We start from the raw sequence: 21,188 nt of genomic DNA on the forward strand, positions 1-21,188 counted from the left end.
TCCTCCCGATGCACCCATTTATCATAACCGAACGTTGCCCCTAAAAGCTTGGCTTTAAGAAAAAAAAATCCAAACTTGTATTGGACATAAGTAGTGGTTCCCAGGGCTGAAGCTCCAAAATCAAGTTTTGGAAGTAGGTGGAGCTAGGCCACAGCTGCTGAGTGAAGAAGAAAGAGTATTAAGAACATCAAATTTGGTGTGGGAAACACCTAGACTCTCAGAAGCATCAGGTCCTAAGGGATGGACCAACAGGTAAGAACCAGACTGAAAGCTGAGTATCTCCACAATGGAGACACAAAAGATGTGGCTAATGGCATCTGGAGTGCCTGAGAGAACACATACGGAAATAGTATTTTATTCAATAGCTGTAGCCTTTCCATGAGCAGAGAGGATGCTATTAAAAACACCTAGCTCATTTACACAAGTACAATTTATGCTAATACTGAGCAGCTATAGAAAAACAAAACAAAACAAAACAAAACAAAACCTAACTTAGGACTCCATACTTTGAAATATTTCCAGGGAGAGATCTAGTTTTAGCTGTTCATGTCTATTTGTTCTTCTTTTCAATTGGAAGGCCGCATAGAGAGGAAGACCCGGCACTTTCTTGTCATAGGACTTATCACGGGGTCCCTTAATTGTTAGTCTCCCTTAATAAACTACAAATTCTGGGGGAAAAAACTACTTTGATGTCATTCTTATACTTATGTCCAGCACCTATCACAGTTCTATTAGGCAGGGCCACCTTATATAATTGTGCAGGTTGTGTACTGTGCAACTCCAGAGACATCATAGTCATAAATATGATGTGAATTCTTGAAGCTGTGCAGTGCACAAACTTACAAATACTGATGGTGGCCATGAAACTCATCAATATTTATTAAATTATGAAAATATTTGCACTGCTTATGATTTGTTGTCTGATGTCAGATAAATGTGCCAACTTGTTACACACATAAGAGTACATGGCAAGGACAATGGCCTTATATAATAAATAAAATGATTTCTATTTTAATCTTAGACTAAAAGAGATGGGTTTGAAAATTTGTGTTGATTACTTACTGAGGTGACAGAACAAGAACACTTTATTAAAAAAATATATAAAACTTCTAGCTTGAAAGTAAGTGGATTCCAGTTACCTATAAAATGCATCATTTTTAAAAACTGGACTTTTAATACAGTTAAATTAGTAAATTAGGAGATTCTCTTACTTGAGTGAACATAAAGCTTGGGGAACAAAACTTATATGTTAATAGAGTTTGATCTTCCCAAAATATCCCACAAAGTAATCTTAATACCAGCATATGCTTTGACAGTACAGCCACCATTTTTTCCATACTACACAGGTTATAAAAATAATGTAAATTTTTTTTTGTCTCCAAATGAACTTCAAATCTCCTTTAAGAGATACAAAATAACAGTCAGGACAAAGCGGCAAATGTTCATGCGCAATCTTACAAACATTTAGGCTAGGTGAAGTGACTGAAAGCTTAGTCATTTCCATTTGTGCAAGAGGCTTTGCAATTTTGGTGCCTTTCTTAACTATTTTGGCTGTAATTTCTTGCTCCTTTTCTAAGTTCCAAACTTATGTAAACCGCTAGCACCACTGTGTATGTGTTTAAAAGTGGTATTCAGAAGTAGTTCGTTAGTGTGTATTCCATAATACTGTCTATTAATGTTCACATCTTCTCAAGATGAATCTTCCTCATGCTTTACAAAACTGTGATTATAAAATGTAATTTAAACCCTTGCAATTAGAATAAATTGTGTTAAAGGCATTTTGTTCACAAACAAGATGCCTGTAGAACAACTTGACATGAAGAGCTCTTGGAATGCAATGTCCTCAACTGGTCTATGTTTGGTGTCATTGAAGAAAAGTTAAAATATGGCTGACCAGTTATGGGGCTACAATACCATTGAATGAAGCATTTTTTTTAATGAATAAAAACTGAATGTACTAATATCTATATGGCTCTAGATTTCCACTTAAAGCAGATACTTTTTCAACCGAAGTAGAGAGAAATGTAATGACTAAAGCATCCAAAGTGACTGGTGGTAAAAACCTGGATCTCAAGGGAGGGACCCATGTGGTTGTCTTTCTGGGTGTTTTGAAGACTGCCTACATAAGAATAATTTGGTGCACTGGTTAAAAATTTAGACCTCTACAATCAAATCCAGGATAGAATCTCTGATGGCTGGAAGTGTGATGAGAAAGTGATTATTAAACAATCTTCCCAGGACATTCCTGTACATGCTAAATCTTCAGAACCAATGACTTAGAGAATAGCTTTTGAATTCTTACTTAAAAAGTAAGCTTACTAAAGTAATTGAATTCAATTTCCAAACTAAGAAGTATGATTTCAAGATCTGGAAATGGTCTGAGATTTTACCCTCCTTTCAAGCTAACAAATTAGCCTGCCACAGCTTCTTGGATGCTGGTAGATAGACTATTGTAGCAGAGACTTTGAGTTGGGGAGCTTAGCTTGGATTATCCAAGCAGGCCTGATGTATTCACATGAATCCTTAAAAGTGGAGAATAATTCCTGGCTGGGGTCGGAGAAAGAGATTTGAGGACCAAATCAGGGCCAGAGGTGCTACTTGCTGACCTTGAAGATGAAGGAAGGGGCCCATGTGCCAAGGAATGAGGGCAGCATTGAGAAGCTGGAAAAGACAAGAACATGAATTTTCCATAGAGAGTCCAGAAGGAGCACAGCCCTGCTGAGACTGATTTTTGCCCATTGACACCTGTATTGGTTTTCTGACATCCAAAACTGTAAGATAATAAAATTGCATTGCTTTAAGCCACTGAATTTGTGGTAATTTTTTACAGCCGCAATAAAAATCTAATGCAAGCAGTAGCCAGAGTCAGCATTTGTGTGCAAATTCCCCAAGCCCCAATTCCCACATGGTGATGCAAGGAAGGACAGGTGATACCTGCAAAAACAGTGGGTTGCCTTACAGGAGAGTTATGTTGAGTTTAGGGAATCTGAGTCTTTTATAATGAGAAGTAAGTATGCCTGTCCTTTGTTCCAGAGGGAGACACTATCTCTGTTGACCAAGGATATTTGCTATGCAAAAATCCTTTAAAAGATTGTCTGAAACAAAGGGCAGTTGGCGTGTCACTTGCAATATGTGCAGAAAAACAAGCGACCCATGGAGAATTGTCTCCCAACACAAAGTGCCATACAAATTCATTACTCAAGTATTCCTGCAATGCCACAGAGTTTTCATAATTCAAACCGTGTGACTTTGTGTTGTTTTGTTTTTTTACTTTGTGGTTTTTAGCATAACAGTAGGTTATGAAATCAATAAAAGTTGATACAGCTCTATAAGAAATGTCTACTAATGAGATTTTAAAAATATAAAATTCGTTACTAAAAAAACAAAATTAATGTGAGCATATTCTGTGTTTGTTACGTTTCTAATGGTGAACACACACACGCACACACACACACACACACACACAAATACACCTTCATTATTGAAATTGCTGCAGGTAAGGGAATTTCATTATTGCTAGTCTGGAGCTTTCTGGACTATAAAAATATTTTCCCACTTGAAACAATTGTTTTTATCATAGAATTTTTTTTTAATAATGTAAGATTTCTTAGCACTCTTACTATCATAGCAAAAGCAGACTGTGGTATTTTAGATGTTAAGATTTATTTTTCCATAAAACTTTGAAAATAGATTTTTATTGGAATCTTGGTTAAATTGGCCAAAGTTGCAAAGGGATGAGCATGAATTGCATTATTCAGTAAAAGCAACTAAAAATACCATAGCTTAGGATATATTTTCTTGTCCTTTTTGAGTGGATAGGCTAAACTAAGTTCTAGTTACTCACTTAGAAGAACTACTTTACATCTTCTAGCTATTATTAAATTAAATAGTATCTATAAACGAAGGTATATTTTTAATAGCAGTAGAAAATATCCCTGGTCATGCAATTTACCTCATAAAAATTGCGTATGGTCACCATGGTTACCATTGTAGTCCCTAAGTCAAAAAGCCCCTCCGTTCTGCTCAGTTTACCCAATGTTTGTGAAATCTCTTCTATGTTGCCTTCTAATAAATGTATTTCCTTATCTAGGGCTGCTCCTGGGGATGTCCAGGAAGCTTCAGGTCCTCTCAGAATTTAGGAGAAAACATTCTTGTTTGCTATTTAGACTCTCTGAAGACTAATGTTACACTTGAGAGTAGTTCAAGAACTGACCCTCAATTGCTTTAGCAGAGTGGAAAAAGGTTCTGATACTGAAATTCTAGTTCAGATACCTCTCTCCCATTCCCACTGTACAGGCTGTTAAGCTATTGCCTCTCAACTTCAGACATATTCCTCTATACTCTATTTTGTGATGCTCAGGCTGAGACTGATAGTTCTATTTCCACTAGAAGCCGCTTCGTATTATGCTTTATCAATAAGGAGTGCCACATAGCTGAAGGTGGAAGGGAAGAAGAAGGCTAGAAAAGGAACAAGAGACATTTCAATGGGAACTAACTTCTAAGCTTCTAAATTTTAATATTTCAACCTCATTCTTTCTTCCCAGCCTTAGGTATGGTAGCTGCTTTTCACAGATATTACCTCTCTGATACCTCAAGGTCCCTTTTTGGCCTTTTCTGTTCTTTAACATTTGAATATTAATGATTCTTTCTTTTAAATTATGTTTTTAGATAATTGGTCTACTTTTGTATTCTGACTGGATTCTATCATGAATTTACCTTGAAAAGTTCATGGAAAAAATGGTGTTGAAAGATAATAATATTCCCACGAACTTTTTGAAGACCCCTCTTACAATTTCCACCATTAGTGTGGAACATCCTAGAGCTAACTCTGGGTGGGAACACATAAAATTTGGGGAGAAATGGATTTCAGGTCCCATCACGCTTGCACAGTCTATAGATTGTCTGATGTTTGATACAAGGAGTCACACATTCAGGAAACACGAATTGAACACCCACTGTATCTCAGGCATAACGTTTAATGAGAAGTAAAATTTGTTCTCAAGTAATTCACATCCAGAGCAGTGATGGAGCAAATATCAGAGAGGTTATAAAATACAATTAATGATAAGTTGATGAGAAAAGCAATGGGAACCATGATAGCAATACAGGGGACACTTAAGATGATAGAAGGGACCATTAAAGATGTCCCATAAAAGTCTGAAAAGGCAAAAAGAATAAGAAGCAATTTTTAGAAAAAAGAACCATGCATGCTCAGGCCCGGAGGTTTGCAAAAGTATGCCCATTGAGAGAACTGAAAATCATTCTCCATAGGCTACGAGGGATACAGCCTTGACAAAGATGAGGCGGGAAAGATGGAAAAGACCAGATCATGAAGAGACATTTTTGTCTTTCTTAGAAGTTTGGCTTCAAACAGGCAGAAGAGGAGAACTATTGAAGGCATTCAAGACAACTAGGACTCTATCATAAAAAAGTTTGTTTTTTCAAGGAAATTATAATAAAACATATACATAGAAAGTGAACAAATAATAAATGTAAGGCTTAGAGTTTCAGAAACTGAATACATCAGGGTAACCAGCACTCAGAGAAATTGAACATTATGAATACATCCAGAAGAATTCTCCTACACCCATCCAGTCACTGTCCTCACCAAAGGTAACCATTATATTGACTTCTAAAACCATGAGTTAGTTTCATTTGCTTTTGAATTTTATATAACTTGAATGACTGTGTTTGGAACTCTTTGTTTCCATCCTTGTTGGCTCAACATTGCTAGTGAGATTCATCCATGATCCTGTATAGATCTGTCAATTCTCATTGCTTTGTAGCCTTCTATCATATAAATATTCTGCAATTTATCTGCATTCTATTGTTGATGGAAATTTAGGTCATTTCCAGTTTTTAGTTATTATGAATAGTGCTGCTATGAAAACTTTTGTTCATGGTCTTTTGGTGAATTCATGTGTAAATTTCTATTGGTTAAATAAGAGAACTTGCTGGGTATGTATATGCTAAACTTAGTAGATACTGACAAAGTAGTTGTACCAACTCACACTCTCATCAGCAGTGTATGAGAGCTCTACTTACTCCACATCCTTGCCACCATTGATATTGTCACTTTTCTGTATTTTAGCCATTTGAATAGGTCTTTAGTTGTACCTTATTGTGATTTTTAACATGCATTTCCAAGATTAATAATAATGTTGAGAAGATTTTTAATATTTTACTAGATATTTGAATATTTGAATATCCTCCTTTATAAAGTGACTATTCAAGAATTTTTCTTATTTATTGTGTTTTCTTTTTTTAGCCATAGATTGTTTTAAAGTGTAGTCCTTAACATCTAAATATTTGGTGATTTTCTATATATCTTATTGTTATTGATTTCTAATTTAATTGTGTTGCAACCATAAAATGTACCTTGCATGATTTTAGTCCTTTGAAATTTACTGAAACTTGTTGTATGGCCCAGAATATGTCCAAGTGTATGGTACACATGCACTTTTTCAAAATATGCATTCTGCAGTTGTTGGATGTAATGTATAGGAAAATATCAGTTAGGACAAGTTTATTGACAGCATTTGTCTGTGTTTGGGTTATCTAAAAGCAGATACTGAGAATTAACTTTCTGTGTAAGATATTTATTAGAGATCAACACCTGTGAATAAAGGAGTATCAACGAAGGAATTCCTGTCATCTGCAATAGCATGGATGAAACTGGAGGAAATTATGTTAAGTGAAATAAGCTGGACAAAGAAAGAAAATTCTGTAGAATCTTACTTATTTGTCGAATGTAAAGAAGTCTAACTCATAGAAACATAGTAGAGTGGTGGTTGCCAGGGATAGAGTGAATGGGGGAAATGGGGAGATATTGATCAAAAGCTACAAATGTTCAGTTATAAGATTAAAAAATTCTGGGGATGTGATAACACTCAGCATGGGTGATAACGGATGTGTTTTTTTTGTTTGTGTGATCATTAATACACAATGTGTACATATATGAAGTCAGCACAAGCAAAGAGATCTCACCTTGTCCTTGAGAGAAACATGGGGAGTACAAGTGAGTGAGCAAGAAAATGAGAAACGTGGAATGAGAGGGATACGTGTGCACACACATGCCAGCACACACACACACAGATAGACACATACACAGCGTAAAGAAGTTGAACCACCAAAATCCATCTCCAGTCTCCTCCTGGGGGCCCCAGCCCACCACTGCTCCACTTTGCATCCCACACCACAAGAGATATTGACAAGACTGGGTAAGGCTTTTAAACCAGTGCGCAGTGCAAAAACACACTTCTACAGTACCCTTAGAAGTCTCAAGAAGCCTCTTTGCATGTGGCACGTGTTGTGTTGGCCGCTGGTGACTAAAAGAGGATGAAAAACATATTCCTGCCCACAAGGAGTTAGCAATCCAGTGGGCGTACCTCATGCTAATGATGTGATTCCTGTGTGAACCTGTTTACAAGATTCTGAAAGCTAAACACAGAATTTTGGCACTGGACTGGGTAGGAAAAAGCATTGCAAGAAATAGATAATACCGAGGACAATGGGAGCGGGAGAGATTGGACTAGGAGACTCAGCAGATTAGTTTCACATATAATTCTCAATTTTCATACTCTTCATAAGTCTTCACAGCGAGCCCAACAACCTTATCTAGAGCCACCCACTTCAGCTGAGGAACCACTGAGCACATCAGTGCATCTTTCAGCTCAAGGTCCTGCCTTCAGTCCCAGCAACTATGTCAAGTATCATTCACTCCAGCAAGAAGGTGTCATGCACCCCACTACTCTCTGGGGTTCCAAAGGAAAAGACATTGGCAGAGGTGTGGACCTCCAGATGCAAGAGTCTCAAAGATCCACAAACTGATTCAACCTGAACAGGTCTTCTCCAAGATACATGGTAGTCAAATTGTGAAAAAGTCAAAGACAGAGAGAAAATTCTAAGAACAGCAAGAGAAAAGCTCCAAGTCACCTATAAGGAAATTCCCAAAAGACTAACAACAGATTTCTCAGAAGAAACCTTACAGGCAAGGAGAGAGTGGGATGATATATTCAAAGTGCTGAGGAAAAGAAAACACTGCCAGCCAAAAATAATATACAGGTTCAGTTTAATTCCTATCAAAATACCAATGACATTCTTCACATAAATAGAAAAAAAATCATAAAATTCATATGGAACCACTAAAGACCCTGAATAGCCAAAGCAATCCTGAGAAAAATAACAATGCTTGAGCAATTGCACAACCTGTCTTCAAACTATACTACAAAGCTATAGTAATCAAAACAGCATGGCATTGGCAAAAAATAGGCACATGGACCAATGGAAGGAAATAGAGAACCCAGAAGAAAATCCACATATCTACAGCCAACTGATCTTTGACAAAGTTGACAAGAACATATTTTGGGGAAAGAACAGCCTCTACAATAAGTGGTGCTGGAGAAACTGGATATCCATATGCAGAAGAAAGAAACTAGACCTTATCTCTCACCATATACCTAAATAAACTCAAATTAGATTAAAGACTTTACTGTAAGAACTGAAATTATAAAACTACAAGAAGAAACATAAGGAAAACACTCCACAACATTGGTTTGGGCAAAGATTTTATGAAGAAGATATCCAAAGCACAGACAACAAAAGCATAAACAGACAAATAGAACTACTTCAAACTAAAAATCTTCTGCACAGCAAAAGAAACAATCAACAGAGTGAAGAGGAAACTAGCAGAATGGGAAAAAAAATTGCAAACTATTAATTCTGCAAGGCATTAATATACAGAATATACAGGTAACTTAAATAACTAACAGAAAAAAAAATCCAATTTAAAAATGGGCAAATGTCCTAAATAGACATTTCTCAAAAGTAGACATGCAAATGGCCAACAGGTATATGAAAAAAATGCTGTGCAACACTAAGCATCAGGGAAATATAAATCAAAACCACAGTGAGACATCATCTCACATCTGGTAAAATGGCTATTATCAAAAAGACATAAAATAAGAAATGCTGGCAAGGATTTGGAGGAAAGGGAACTCATACACTATTAGTGGGAATGTAAATTAATACAGTCATTATGAAAAACAGTGTGAATGTTTTTCAAAAAACTGAAAATAGAACTACCATATGATCTTGCAATCTCACTGCTGTTTATTTATCCAAGGAAAGGAAATTAGCATAACAAGGACATTTCTGCACTCCATGTATATTGCAGCAATATTCACAGTAGCCAAAGTATGGAATCTACCTAGGTGTCCATCAACAGATGAATGGATAAAGTATGTATGTTATATATACACAATGGAATACTACTCAGTCATGAAAATGAATTAAATCCTGCCATTTGCAGCAACATGGATGAGTCTGGAAGACATTATGTTAAGTGAAATAGCTCAGGCACAGAAAAATAAATACCACATATTCTCACTGTCATGTGGGAGCTAAAAAAAATAAGTTGAACTTTTAGAAGTAGAGAGTAGAATTGTGCTCACTAGAGGCTATGAAGGGGAGAGGGAAGAAGAGATAGTGAGAGTTTGGTTAATGGACACAAAATTACAACTACATAAGGAAAATAAGTTCTAGTGGTGTACAGTAGTGCTAGACATCTATAATTAACAATAATTTATTGTATGTTCTTAAATAGCTAGAAGAGAGGAGCTTCAGTGTTCTCATCACCAAGAAGTGATAGAGTTTTGTGATGATGAATATACTAAATAAACTAATTCAATCATCATGCATTGCATACATGTATTGAAATATAATAGCATATCCCATAACTATGTGCAATCAATACATTCCAATAATAAATAAATAAATAAGAAATACATTTTTAAAATAAATAAATTTAAACTTTCAGAATGAGAGAACTCCTGTATTCTTACTGAATTTTTTCTGTTAGTTCTGTTAAGCTTATTTCACATGTTTTGAAGATATTTTATGAGACATAAACTTCTTGATGAATTTGCCTTTTTATCACTATAAAATGATCCTTTATATTTCTGGTAATGGTTCTTGTGTTGGGGTCTACTTTGCTATTAATATAGCCACAATATCTTCCTTATACTCAGTGACTGCGTGGTATACCTTTTCAATTCTTTAATTTCAAAAAGTTTCTGACTTCAAATTTAAATTATGTTGTTTGTAAATACCATGTAGATTTGTACTGTTTTATTAATCAGTGTGAAAATTGACCTTTTAATTTGGGTTTTTAAACTGTAAAATGTTAATGTAATTAACAGCATAGTTGGATTTAAGTCTACCATGTTATTATTTGTCTTCTATTTGTCCTCTGTATTCTTTTTTCTCTTTTTTTGTGTTAACCAAATATTTTTTAGTAATTCCATTATGTCTTCTCTCTTTTATATCTAAATACTTGCTGTAGTAATAAATTACCCTATCATAGTTTACCATAAGTTAATACTACAAGAAACTTACAATAATATAACTTCATTTATACCCCATTCAATAATTTGTCCTGATAATTTTTGACTTGATGCCAGACATTGTATATAAAATATTGTAAAGGCTCTAGAAGATATTATTTTTCCCAAGAGATCAATTTAGACATGTTTTTAACAAGAAAGGAAGAGCAGAGGCAGATTGCCCTAATCCAATCAGAGACTAAAATAACTAAAAACTAAGTTGCGATTTTTCTGAAATTCCATATTTCTTTGATTTACATTCATTTTTCATGTGTAGCTATGCAGGAATCTCAACATAGAGGCTAGTGAGTTTACTAGGTGTGCCTCCTTTGTGGAGTCCTGAATTCCAATTTTGTCTTCTTGGCACTATGATATACTGATATCAACTTTGTTCTGCTTTTCTTCAGTGAGACATATTCATTTTTCAAAGGTAACTACACCAATATATCCCATCCTATATGTTCTTCTTACTATTTAATACTGACATCAATAGGTAAGGTCTATGTTTCTTTGAAACTGAGTAGACCTGCTTCTGTTGTGGAGCAATGCTATGTCATTACTGTAACCTAGTCATAGAAGGCAACATGACTTTCCTCCACTTGGTAATTTTGGGATATTCTCCCTTGGAACCAAGCCATCATGCTGTAAAACCACATTGCCAAACAGTCTCACAGAAATGCCACAGAAAATTGTTCAGGTCACAGCTCTCAAAGAAATCCCAATCGATAGCCAGTATCAACAGTCAGACATGTAACTGGTGAGGAAATGAGATTTTATATGATTCCAGCCCTTAGTCTTCATGCAGCTGACAATGAGTAGAGCATAGACAACCTGTCCATTCCAAGAATTTCCCAAATAGCAGTTTACGAGCATATTAATGTCACTGTTATTTTAGCTTACTTGGTTTTGAGATGGTTTGCTACTCAGCAGTAAATAATCTAAATATTCAACTTTCTCCTTAGTTTTTACCTGCTTATAAGATATGAACAAATACCTTGAGGTATTTGTATACTGCTAAGTATTGGGATTTAGAAGATTATTAAAGCAAATGTACTTCACAGGGCCTGGTTTTCCAAAGCCTTGCAGTTTCAAATATTGACCTTGCAAAGGACTGGAAATTTTCCTTAGGTTATAAACTCTCTGGTGTAAGATAAAGAATTCTAACACAACAAGGTTGCTGGCTCAAGGACAGACTAGTTACTGATTGTTATGTAAAGATACTGAGATATTGACATAAGAAGGAATGTTTGCTAAGATCAAGCTTTTGTTGATGGATCACCTAATCGTCTAATGGAATGTCATCTGACTTGTTTCACTGAAAATTACCAACCTATATTGTTAAACTATAACCTCACCTATGTTCTCTTCCTGTAACTTCCTGGTCTGGAAAATAAATGCAGGAAGAGAATCCCAATCTGGGGTTAATTTCCTAAGGAAGGGATGCCTCTTGCTAGAGGGTCCTGGGGAAGTTAACCACTTTGGGGCTTTTCACTGCTCAGAAGAGATGGGCTTTGAGTAATCCCCTATGGCTCCATCAGCCAGGGGAAGTAGGGTGACAAATCCGTGGGGGACAAAGCAACATTGGGAGTCACTGGTCTGCCTCCCCCTTCACCAGAATCTCAGCACCATAAGTCCTGTCTGCTTTACCAGTCCCAAAAGATCTCAGAGGATTGTCAAACTCTTTGTTGGCTTCTTTGTTTCTTGTCAGCTTTCTGACAGAATTCTCAGCCTCTTCCTGAGTGCCAGGAAGTGGCAGATGCCACAATAGGGAAATAATCCTATGGAATGTTGGCTCACCTCCCTGTACTTCTCTTCACTCAGAAATATTATCCTCTTAAATGGATCTTTTCTTATTTATTTTTCTCTTTTTTTTTTTTCTGGTTGTTATCAATAGCAACATTGGCTTCTCACAATTACTCTATCAGAGCTAAAATTGGAAGTTCAAATTGCATTTTAAAAGATACCTCTTGTGTTAATTTAGAGAATAGATTTGGGGGAGACCAACCTGGAGCAATAGGCAATAATCTGAGTGGGAACTGATGATGGACAGAGCTATAATGAAAGAAACAGAGCTAGAAAAATTCATTAAAATATATCATGAATGATTGGAGTGTATAATTTGCAGGGCTTGGTATGGGTATAAGGGAGAAGAAAGTATTGGGGAGCCTTATAGGACTCTTGCATGAACATTGGGGTACAGGTTAAGGTATTTCACTGAGAAAAAGAATATTTCACATTAGGGGATGATACATAGAAATACTGTATTAAATTTAGAACTTGTTTGAGTTGCAGTTAGGATATGTAGGTGGAGATGGCCAATAGCCAGTGGATTTATAATTCAGAAAAAAAAAACTTGATTAGAAATAGAAAGTGAATTGGGATACTGTAGTATATCAGTGATATTTGTACACACAGAAGTAGATTAAAATAACCTAAGAAGAGCACATAGGATAAAAGAAAATAGGCAAGCCTAGGAAAGAATAAACTTGCTTTGACACCCCTTGGAAGAAAGTAAAATGAATTAAAACCACGAGCATCAGTTTCATGGTTTTACGGCTTTGCTTCTCCAGTATAGATTTAGATGAATGCCTCCTAATGTGTAGAACACCCTTTTTTAAATGAAAGGAGGGAAACACCTGAAAAGTCATATGTGTCAGAGGAAAAGAGAACAGTTTCCTGTGGTTCTCAATTTTAAACAATATAAAGTGGCTGAAATAACTTGGATAAACCATTACATGCCCGTTTTACAAGCCATGTTTACTATTTTGATTGACAGGGAAAATCAAGCATTTCAGAAAGCATACAACCGTAATTTTAGTGGATTCATTTCAAAAAAGCACAACTATGTTAATAGAAATTTTATGAAATATAGATAAAGTAACAGTGGCAAATAAAGGAAGAATGTTGGTATTATACAAAATTTATAATTTACAACTAAAGTGCAATTTTTGGGGGGAAATAAAGAATGCATTCCTCATTCTAGTTCACAACCTTAACAAAGAGCTTTTAATTGCTTGGTGAAAAATACACTAAATTGTATTGTAACTCTATTGACATTGCGACATAGCAATTTAACACATTACAAAGACTAAAGAAACTACCATTTCTAAAAAAAAAAAAAAAAATCATCAAGTAAGTATATGGTTAATGAAATGATATTAAAATGTATACTGTATACTGTTTGTAGACAAACAGTAAACCTATTTTTCATTCCCGCTTTTTCTGGTAACGTAGAGGGTTAGAAATCTTGATTTTCATTTGATTTTTAGAATAGGGTTTTTAGGTAATGCAGTTATGGGGCAAAAGCCCCCAGCCAGAGGGCAAAAGCCCACAGCAAGCTGGGCAACAGCAAATCTAATCAACGCTAATCAATGTTTAAGTATGGGATTGTATAGTTTAATGACTTTAGAGCTAACAGATTGTTGACATACCGATCCTGTTAAAAGATTTTAAAGAATTGCTGTAGGGAAAAACGTTAAAATATATTTAGTATGGGCAAGCTGTTTGCTAGGGGCAAGCTTTTTGCTGATGGAAACTTTAGAGACAATTATACTTGGATTTAAATGATGTTACTAGTTTCCATTTTTTAAGCTATACTCAGCCATAGATAACATTTGTCATATTGCCCGTGTCTTTGTGTACTTCTGAAATGATTGAATCAACTGATTTTCTTGTGAAACTTCCTTGTCTTTACAATAAAAAACAGAAGCTAACTTTGAATTGGGACTGTACCAAGTTTTCTCCTTCTAACAGAGGAGTTGCTGAGGTACAGTCAATTCGGGCTTCTCATTGTATTCATATTGCTTTGAGTAATCCTTCTATGCATCTCTGTTACACAGCGATAAGTGTAACAAGGTAATAGAATCTTCATTTTCCTTAAGATAACCAAATCTGCTCACACATCTGTTTCTGGAATTTATTGAGCTTACATTAGTTCCAGAGGCAAGCAAATGTCCTAGACTGACCTATCAGTGTATTGCATCTTCTCAGCCAAGGGTTTGGTTCAGGAATGGTCAGGTAATGCTAAATGAAAATCAGCTATATGGTTTTGCTGGAAACATTAGGAAAAAAATGTTTCCAGTGAGTCTGCAAAGTATAAATATTTAAGTCTTGAATTGCTGGTGGTCATGTTGTTGTGGCCCATACATCGCAATTGCCCTGGACAATCCTTCCGCAGGCCTGAGGTCCCAGTGTACTCAGTACACCAAGGTCCCAGTATACTCCCAGTGCCCTGGTTTGGAAAATAAGTTGTACAGTAACTTCCTTCTTTGAAGAAAACCTATCTGAGAATAAATTTAAAATTAAAGAAAGCAAAACTGAGAGATGAAAAGTAAACAGCAAATTATTTTTTTTTAATTTTTATTGAATCAAAATTGATCACACATATTCTTGGGGTTCAACATTGAAATATTTTGATCAAATCAACATTACTAGCATATATTGTTACAAATCATACTTATTCTTTATGCCCCTTGTCAAATCTCACCCCATCCCTCTTACCCTCCCACTACCCCCCCTCTAATTGCCCTAGATTTCTTCTCTCCTTCTGAAAGAATAATGGTTACTCTGTTGATTTGTTGCCTAGATGATCTGTCCAATGCTGAGAGATGTGATCAGGCACCCCAATATTATCATAGAGCAGATGCTTCTCCTGTCACTCTGGAATGGGCTTTGTGGAGAGTGACATCCTCTTCTTTTCTTTATTTCTGCTGGTGACTCTCCATGTGTCAATGCACTCCAGTAGCTGGCAGACCATCTGCATCATGGTTGTGGCATCTAGCTGTTTCTACAGCAGTCATGATTATTGTGGTGGCTGTGGTGGGCCACCCACATGGAGGTGATGTTTTTTGGCATGCTCCTTGGTGCTGGCAGTGTGCCTGGTTGTGGGAGGGGGGGGCCTGGTCCCTGACTCCATACCTTGGGTCCCCAGGTGGGCCCCAATGTGCTGGCATGGTATGCCTGGTTGTGGGAGGGGGTCTCTTTTCCTTCTCCTTCTCCATGCCTTGGGTCCCCAGGTGGGCCCCAAGGTGCTGGCTCAGTGTGCCAGGTTGTGGGAGGGCGGTCTAGTCCCTGGCTACAATGAGGCGCTGGTGCAGTGTGCCAGGTTGTGGGAGGGGGGTCCAGTCCCTGGCTCCATGCTTCTGGTCTCCGGGCAGGCCCTGAGGCACAGGTGCAGTGTGACTGGTTGTGGGAGGGGGTTCCAGTCCCCAGCTCCATACCTCAGGTCCCCTGGTGTCCCCCAAGGCACTGGTGTTGTGCCTGGCTGTGGAAAGGGGCTCCAGTCCCTGAGTCCATGCCTCACATCCCTGAGCAGACCCAAGGTACTGGTGGTATGTCAGAGCTGGAACTAATTTTTTTGTCTTTTGCTTCTAAAGTGGGGGAACTTCCTGTTGGGACCTGTACTTGAGCTCCATGGTTGAGCTAAATTGCTGCTTTGCTGCTGCTTCCCTAGGGAAGGCTCTTTGTGCAGCACAGGTTATAATGGCTGACTTTATACGTACTTCCAGCTCTCCAGAGAATCAGTGCACCTGGGTTATGTAGTAACTCTGATCTGGGCCTGAGTCTTTCCATCAAACTGCACCCCATGCAATTCTATATTCCTGAACAGACTCCTCTAAGTGGTCCTACACTGATTGGGGTGCAGATCAGCTGTCATGCTATGCCCCAGTATTACCCTCGTGGGCCCATCTCTTCCACTGTCCATGCTGCCAACACTTCCCATGAGATAGGTGGTGCACCAGTCCCTTGTGATGACTCACCGGCCTCTGGGTGGCTCCATTTTTTCAGTTGTTGTGGCTTCTCACTCCCAGGTGGGTCCACGGAAACCCTATTAGTGGTCTTGTTGACCTGGGGTCCACCAAGGCCCTCTTCTCCCCTGCCACCTCCAAGCAACTTCATCCGAAGGGAACAGCTGTGGTTTTTGGTAGCTCCTGCTACGTGTGCTCAGCAGTCCCAGCCTTAAAGCGGCCATGGCACGAAATGGTCAGAGCAGTTTTTTCTTTCTTTCATCGTGGCTTCTCCCACCTTTATGCCCTTCGCAGGACTCTCCTCCTCTTCACCTGAGCTCTAGCGGCCTCAGCAAGGCTGTTGTTGCTTTTTTATATAATTATAAATTGGTTGATTTCTGGGAGACAGTGACGCTGGGGACCATATATTCCACCATCTTGACTGGTACTCATAACCAACAAATTCTTGATAATGTCATTTGAGAATTCTGAGCCAGGCATACCTGAGACTGGGAGTACCTTTGAATTCTTCTGTTATACGAGTACAAATAAATTTATCTTTTATTTCATAATTTGGTTTAAATAGGATTTCTGCCACTTGCAATAGAAACAGTACTGATTATTAATTTATATTATGTTAAAAGTTTGCTTAATGACAAGATGAGATGCACACTTATACAGAGATTTACTTACTCAAAGAAGGTCTTTTAAGGATAAGAATGAGGCTTCTTTATTGTATAAAGAATCTAGATACACTAAACCATTCATTCTATAAAAAATTGCTAAATCTTGGTGTAAGTGAATTATTTAATTTTAGTGATTTATAGGGCTCTTCTGTTTGAAATACAACCTTGTTTTTCATTATTAACAAACCTTAAACATCTTTCAAGTTTTATGAAGTTAGCTCTGTCTCCTCAAGGATACTAGTTGAACAGCCAGGTGGAATAAAATGCCCTCTTCTGTGCCTACATGCTGCAGAATTCTATGACTTCCATCATAACAACTACCGTATTATTTTTAAAATCAGCTTTTCTGAGATATATTCTATATATACCAGAATTCATCAATTATAAACGTAAAGTTATGTGAGGCTTTTAAATTTATTTTTAATTGACAAATAATAAGTGTGCATATTTATGGGGTACAATGCGATGTTTTGATTTATGTATACATTGTAGAAAGATTAAATCAAGCCAATTAACGTATACATCACCTCACCAATGTGGTGAGAATGTGAAAAATCTATTTTTTAGCAAGTCTAGAACAATCACCTTTTTACTCTCTGTTTCCATGAGATCAAATTTTTTAGATTCTGTATATAAGTTTTTGTAAATGCATATAGTCATATAGCTACCATGACAATCAACATAAGAAGACTTTTCCATCCCCTACCACCAATGTTTCCTCTGGCCTCTTTGCATTCAATCTCTTTTCTCCACCCAAGCCCCTGGTGATTGCTAATCTCTTCTCTCCTAATATACTTCTTCCTTTTCTAGAATTTTATATAAATTGAATGATATACCAAAAAAAATTTAAAACAGGATCTCAAGGAGATATTTGCACACCCATGTTTATTGCAACATTATTAACAATAGACAAGAGGTTGGAAGCAACCTAAATGTCCATTGACAGATGAATGAATAACGAAAATGTGGTATATACATATAATGGAATATTAGCCATAAAAAATAATGGAATTCTGTCACGTGCTGCAAAACGGATGAGCCTCGAGGACATAATGCTAAGTTAAATAGGCCAAGCACAAAAAGACATAGCATGATTCTACTTACATGAGGTATTTAAAGCGGTCACATTCATAGAGACAGAAAGCATAATGCTGGTTGCCAGGTGCTGGAAGTAGGGGCGAAAGGGAATTGTTTAATTATTATGGAGTTGCAGATTTTCAAGATGAAAAAGTTCTGAAGGTCTTTTGTACAATGATGTGTATGCAGTTACCGCTACTGCACTGAACACTTAAAAATAGTCAAGATGGTAAATTTTATGTGAGTGTTTTTTACCACAATTTTAAAATGGTCAATAAATTGAATGATAAATTATGCATGCTTCTTTGCCCGAATTCTTTCACTTAATGTAATGCTTTTGAGATTAATCTGTATAGTTAAACAGATCAATACTATTTTTTTCTAAATAGTATTTCAATATATTATAATTTGTTTATACATTCACCTGTTGAGAGACAAATAAGCTGCTTCCAGTTGAGGGGAATTTTAAACAAAACTGGCTTGAAATTTGAATACTTATCTTTATGTAGGCTTGTGTTACAAATTTTCATGGGTAAGTCCCTCACATATGGTGCACAAATAAACCAAAGTAATATATTAACAGTAGGGAAACAGTGTGAGGTATAGAGAAATTCTCTGTACTATCTTCATAACTCTTTTGTAAGTCTAATACTATTCTAAAATAAAACATTTGTTTTACAAAATGGATAAACTACTTGAATAGGCAATATACCAAAGAACACACATAAATGGCAAAAAGAACAGAAAAAGATGCTCGACATTATCAGTCATGAGCAAAATGCAAATTAAAAATTAAGGTCTGCTTTCATTTATTTCAGTGATAATTTCATTTTAAAGTGCCAGATGATGTACATATTTTGTTAAATTAATCTCTAGGTATTTTAGGACTTTTCACATGCACAATCATGTTGTCTGCAAAAATAGTTGTATGCTTTTCTTTCTAATCAGTATTCCTTTATTTTTTTCCTTGCCTTATTTCACTGGCTACAACTTTCAGTACAAGGTTGAATAAAAGTGCTGAGAACAAACATTCTTGCCATTTTCCTTAGGAGGAAAACATTCAGTCTTTAACCATTAAAAATGATGTTAGCTATTTATTTTTAATTGAAACAATTGATTATATATATTTGTGGAGAACAGAGGTGAATATTAATACCTGTGTACAATATGTGGTGATCAGTTCAGGATAATTAGTATATCTATCAATGCACAATGTAATCATTCTTCGTGGCCCTTTACCAACTTCTTGCTAAACTACCCATCCCCTTGCCCTTTCCCACCTATGGTAACATCAGTTCTGTTCTCTCCTTTTGAAAGTTCAACATATTATAGTGACTGTTGTATCTTTCTTTCTTTCATTTTTTGTATTTGTTTATTTTTTAGTTCCCACTGAGGAGTGAGGACATGTGGTATTTCTCTTTCTGTGCCTGGCTTGTTTCACTTCACATGATTTTCTCTGAATTCACCAATGTTGCTGTGAATGACAGAATTTCATTCTTTTTTATGGCTCAGTAGTATTCTACTGTGCATATATACCACGTTTTCATTATCCAGTCATCCATCGATGGATGTTTGACTCGGTTCCAACTCTTGGCTATTGTAAATATAGCTACAATAAACATGGGAGTGCAGATATCCCTTCAATACGATGATTTCCTTTCCTTTGTATATAAACCCAGCAGAGGGATTGCTAGATCATATGGCAGTTCTATCTGTAGTTGTTCAAGTTGTCCTACCATTTATCGTAGTGGCTGCAATAACTTACAGTCTCAGCAACACTGCATAAGGCTTCCCCTTTCTCTGAATCCTTGCCAGCATATGTTATTCTCTGTCATTCTGATAATAGCCAGTCTACCTGGGGTGAGATAATATCTCAATGTGGTTTTGATCTGCATTTCCTTGATGCTTAGTGAAGCTGAGTAGTTTTTTCATGAGTCTGTTGGTCACTTGTATATCTTCCTTCAAGAAATGCCTATTCAGCTCCTTTGCCCATTTTTTAATCAGGTTACTTGGTTTTTATACCATTAAATTGTTTATGAGTTCCTTCTATATTCTGGATATTAATTTCTCATCAGATGCATAGTTTGCAAATATTTTTTCCCATTACATACATTGTCTTTTCACTCCATTAATTGTTTCCTTTACTGTGCAGAAGCTTTTTACTTTGATATAATCCCATTTGTTTTTTTGTTTGTTTGTTTGTTTGTTTGTTTTGTTTTTTGCTTGTGCTTTTGAGGTCTTATTCATAAAGATTTTGCTCAGTCCTACTTCTTGAAGTGTTTCACCTATGTTTTCTTTTAGGAATTTTAGTTTCAGATGTTATATTTAAGTCTTTAATCCATTTTGAGTTGATTTTGGTATATGGCAAAAGGTACGGGTCTAGTTTCATTCTTCTACACGTGGATGTCCAGTTTTCCCAGCACCATTTGCTGAAGAAGCTGTCCTTTCTCCAATGTATGTTCTTGGTGCCTTTGTCAAAGATCAGTTGGCTGTGAGTATGTTGTTTGATTTCTGGGTTCTCTATTTTGTTCCATAGGTCCGTGTGTCTGTTTTTATGCCAGTATCATGCAGTTTTGGTGACTATCGCTTTGTAGAATAATTTGAAGTGATGTTGTGTAATACCTCTGGCTTTACTTTTTTGCTCAGGATGCTTTGGCTATTTAGGGTCTTTTGTTTTTTCATATAAATGTTAGGATTGATTTTTCTATTTCTGTGAAGAATGTCATTGGTATTTTGATGGGGATTTCATTTAATCTGTAAATTGCTTTGTGTAGTATGAACATTTTCACAATGTTAATTTGTTCAATCCAATAGCATGGAGTGTCTTTCCATATTTTTGTGTCCTCTTTAATTTCTTTCAACAACGATTTGTAGTTCTCATTGTAGAGATCATTCACTTCCTTCATTAAATTTATTACTAAGTGTTTTATTTTTTTGGAGACAGCTGTTGGTTTTTGTAAAAGTGTATGTGGGATTTTTGTTTTGTTTTATTTTATGTTTTTTGGTCAGGTTAAGGAAGATTCCTTTCATTCCTGGTTTCCAAGAGTTTTTTGTTTTGTTTTTGTTTTTGTTTTTGTTTTTGTTTTTTTGTTTTTTTTTTGAATGATTGTTTAATCTTGTCAAATGCTTTTTATGCATTTAATAAGATGATTCTGCATTTGTTAAAAATTCTGTTACTATGATAAAATTACATTGATTTATTACTACTGCTAAACCAAACTTGTGTTCCTGGGATTAAACCCATTTGGTTATGAAAGATTATATTCTTTTCATACTGCTAGACTTCATTAGCTAAAATTTTGGTAAGGATTTTTGTG

This window comes from Cynocephalus volans, chromosome X, assembly GCF_027409185.1.
Source record: "Cynocephalus volans isolate mCynVol1 chromosome X, mCynVol1.pri, whole genome shotgun sequence".
NCBI lineage: Eukaryota > Metazoa > Chordata > Mammalia > Dermoptera > Cynocephalidae > Cynocephalus > Cynocephalus volans.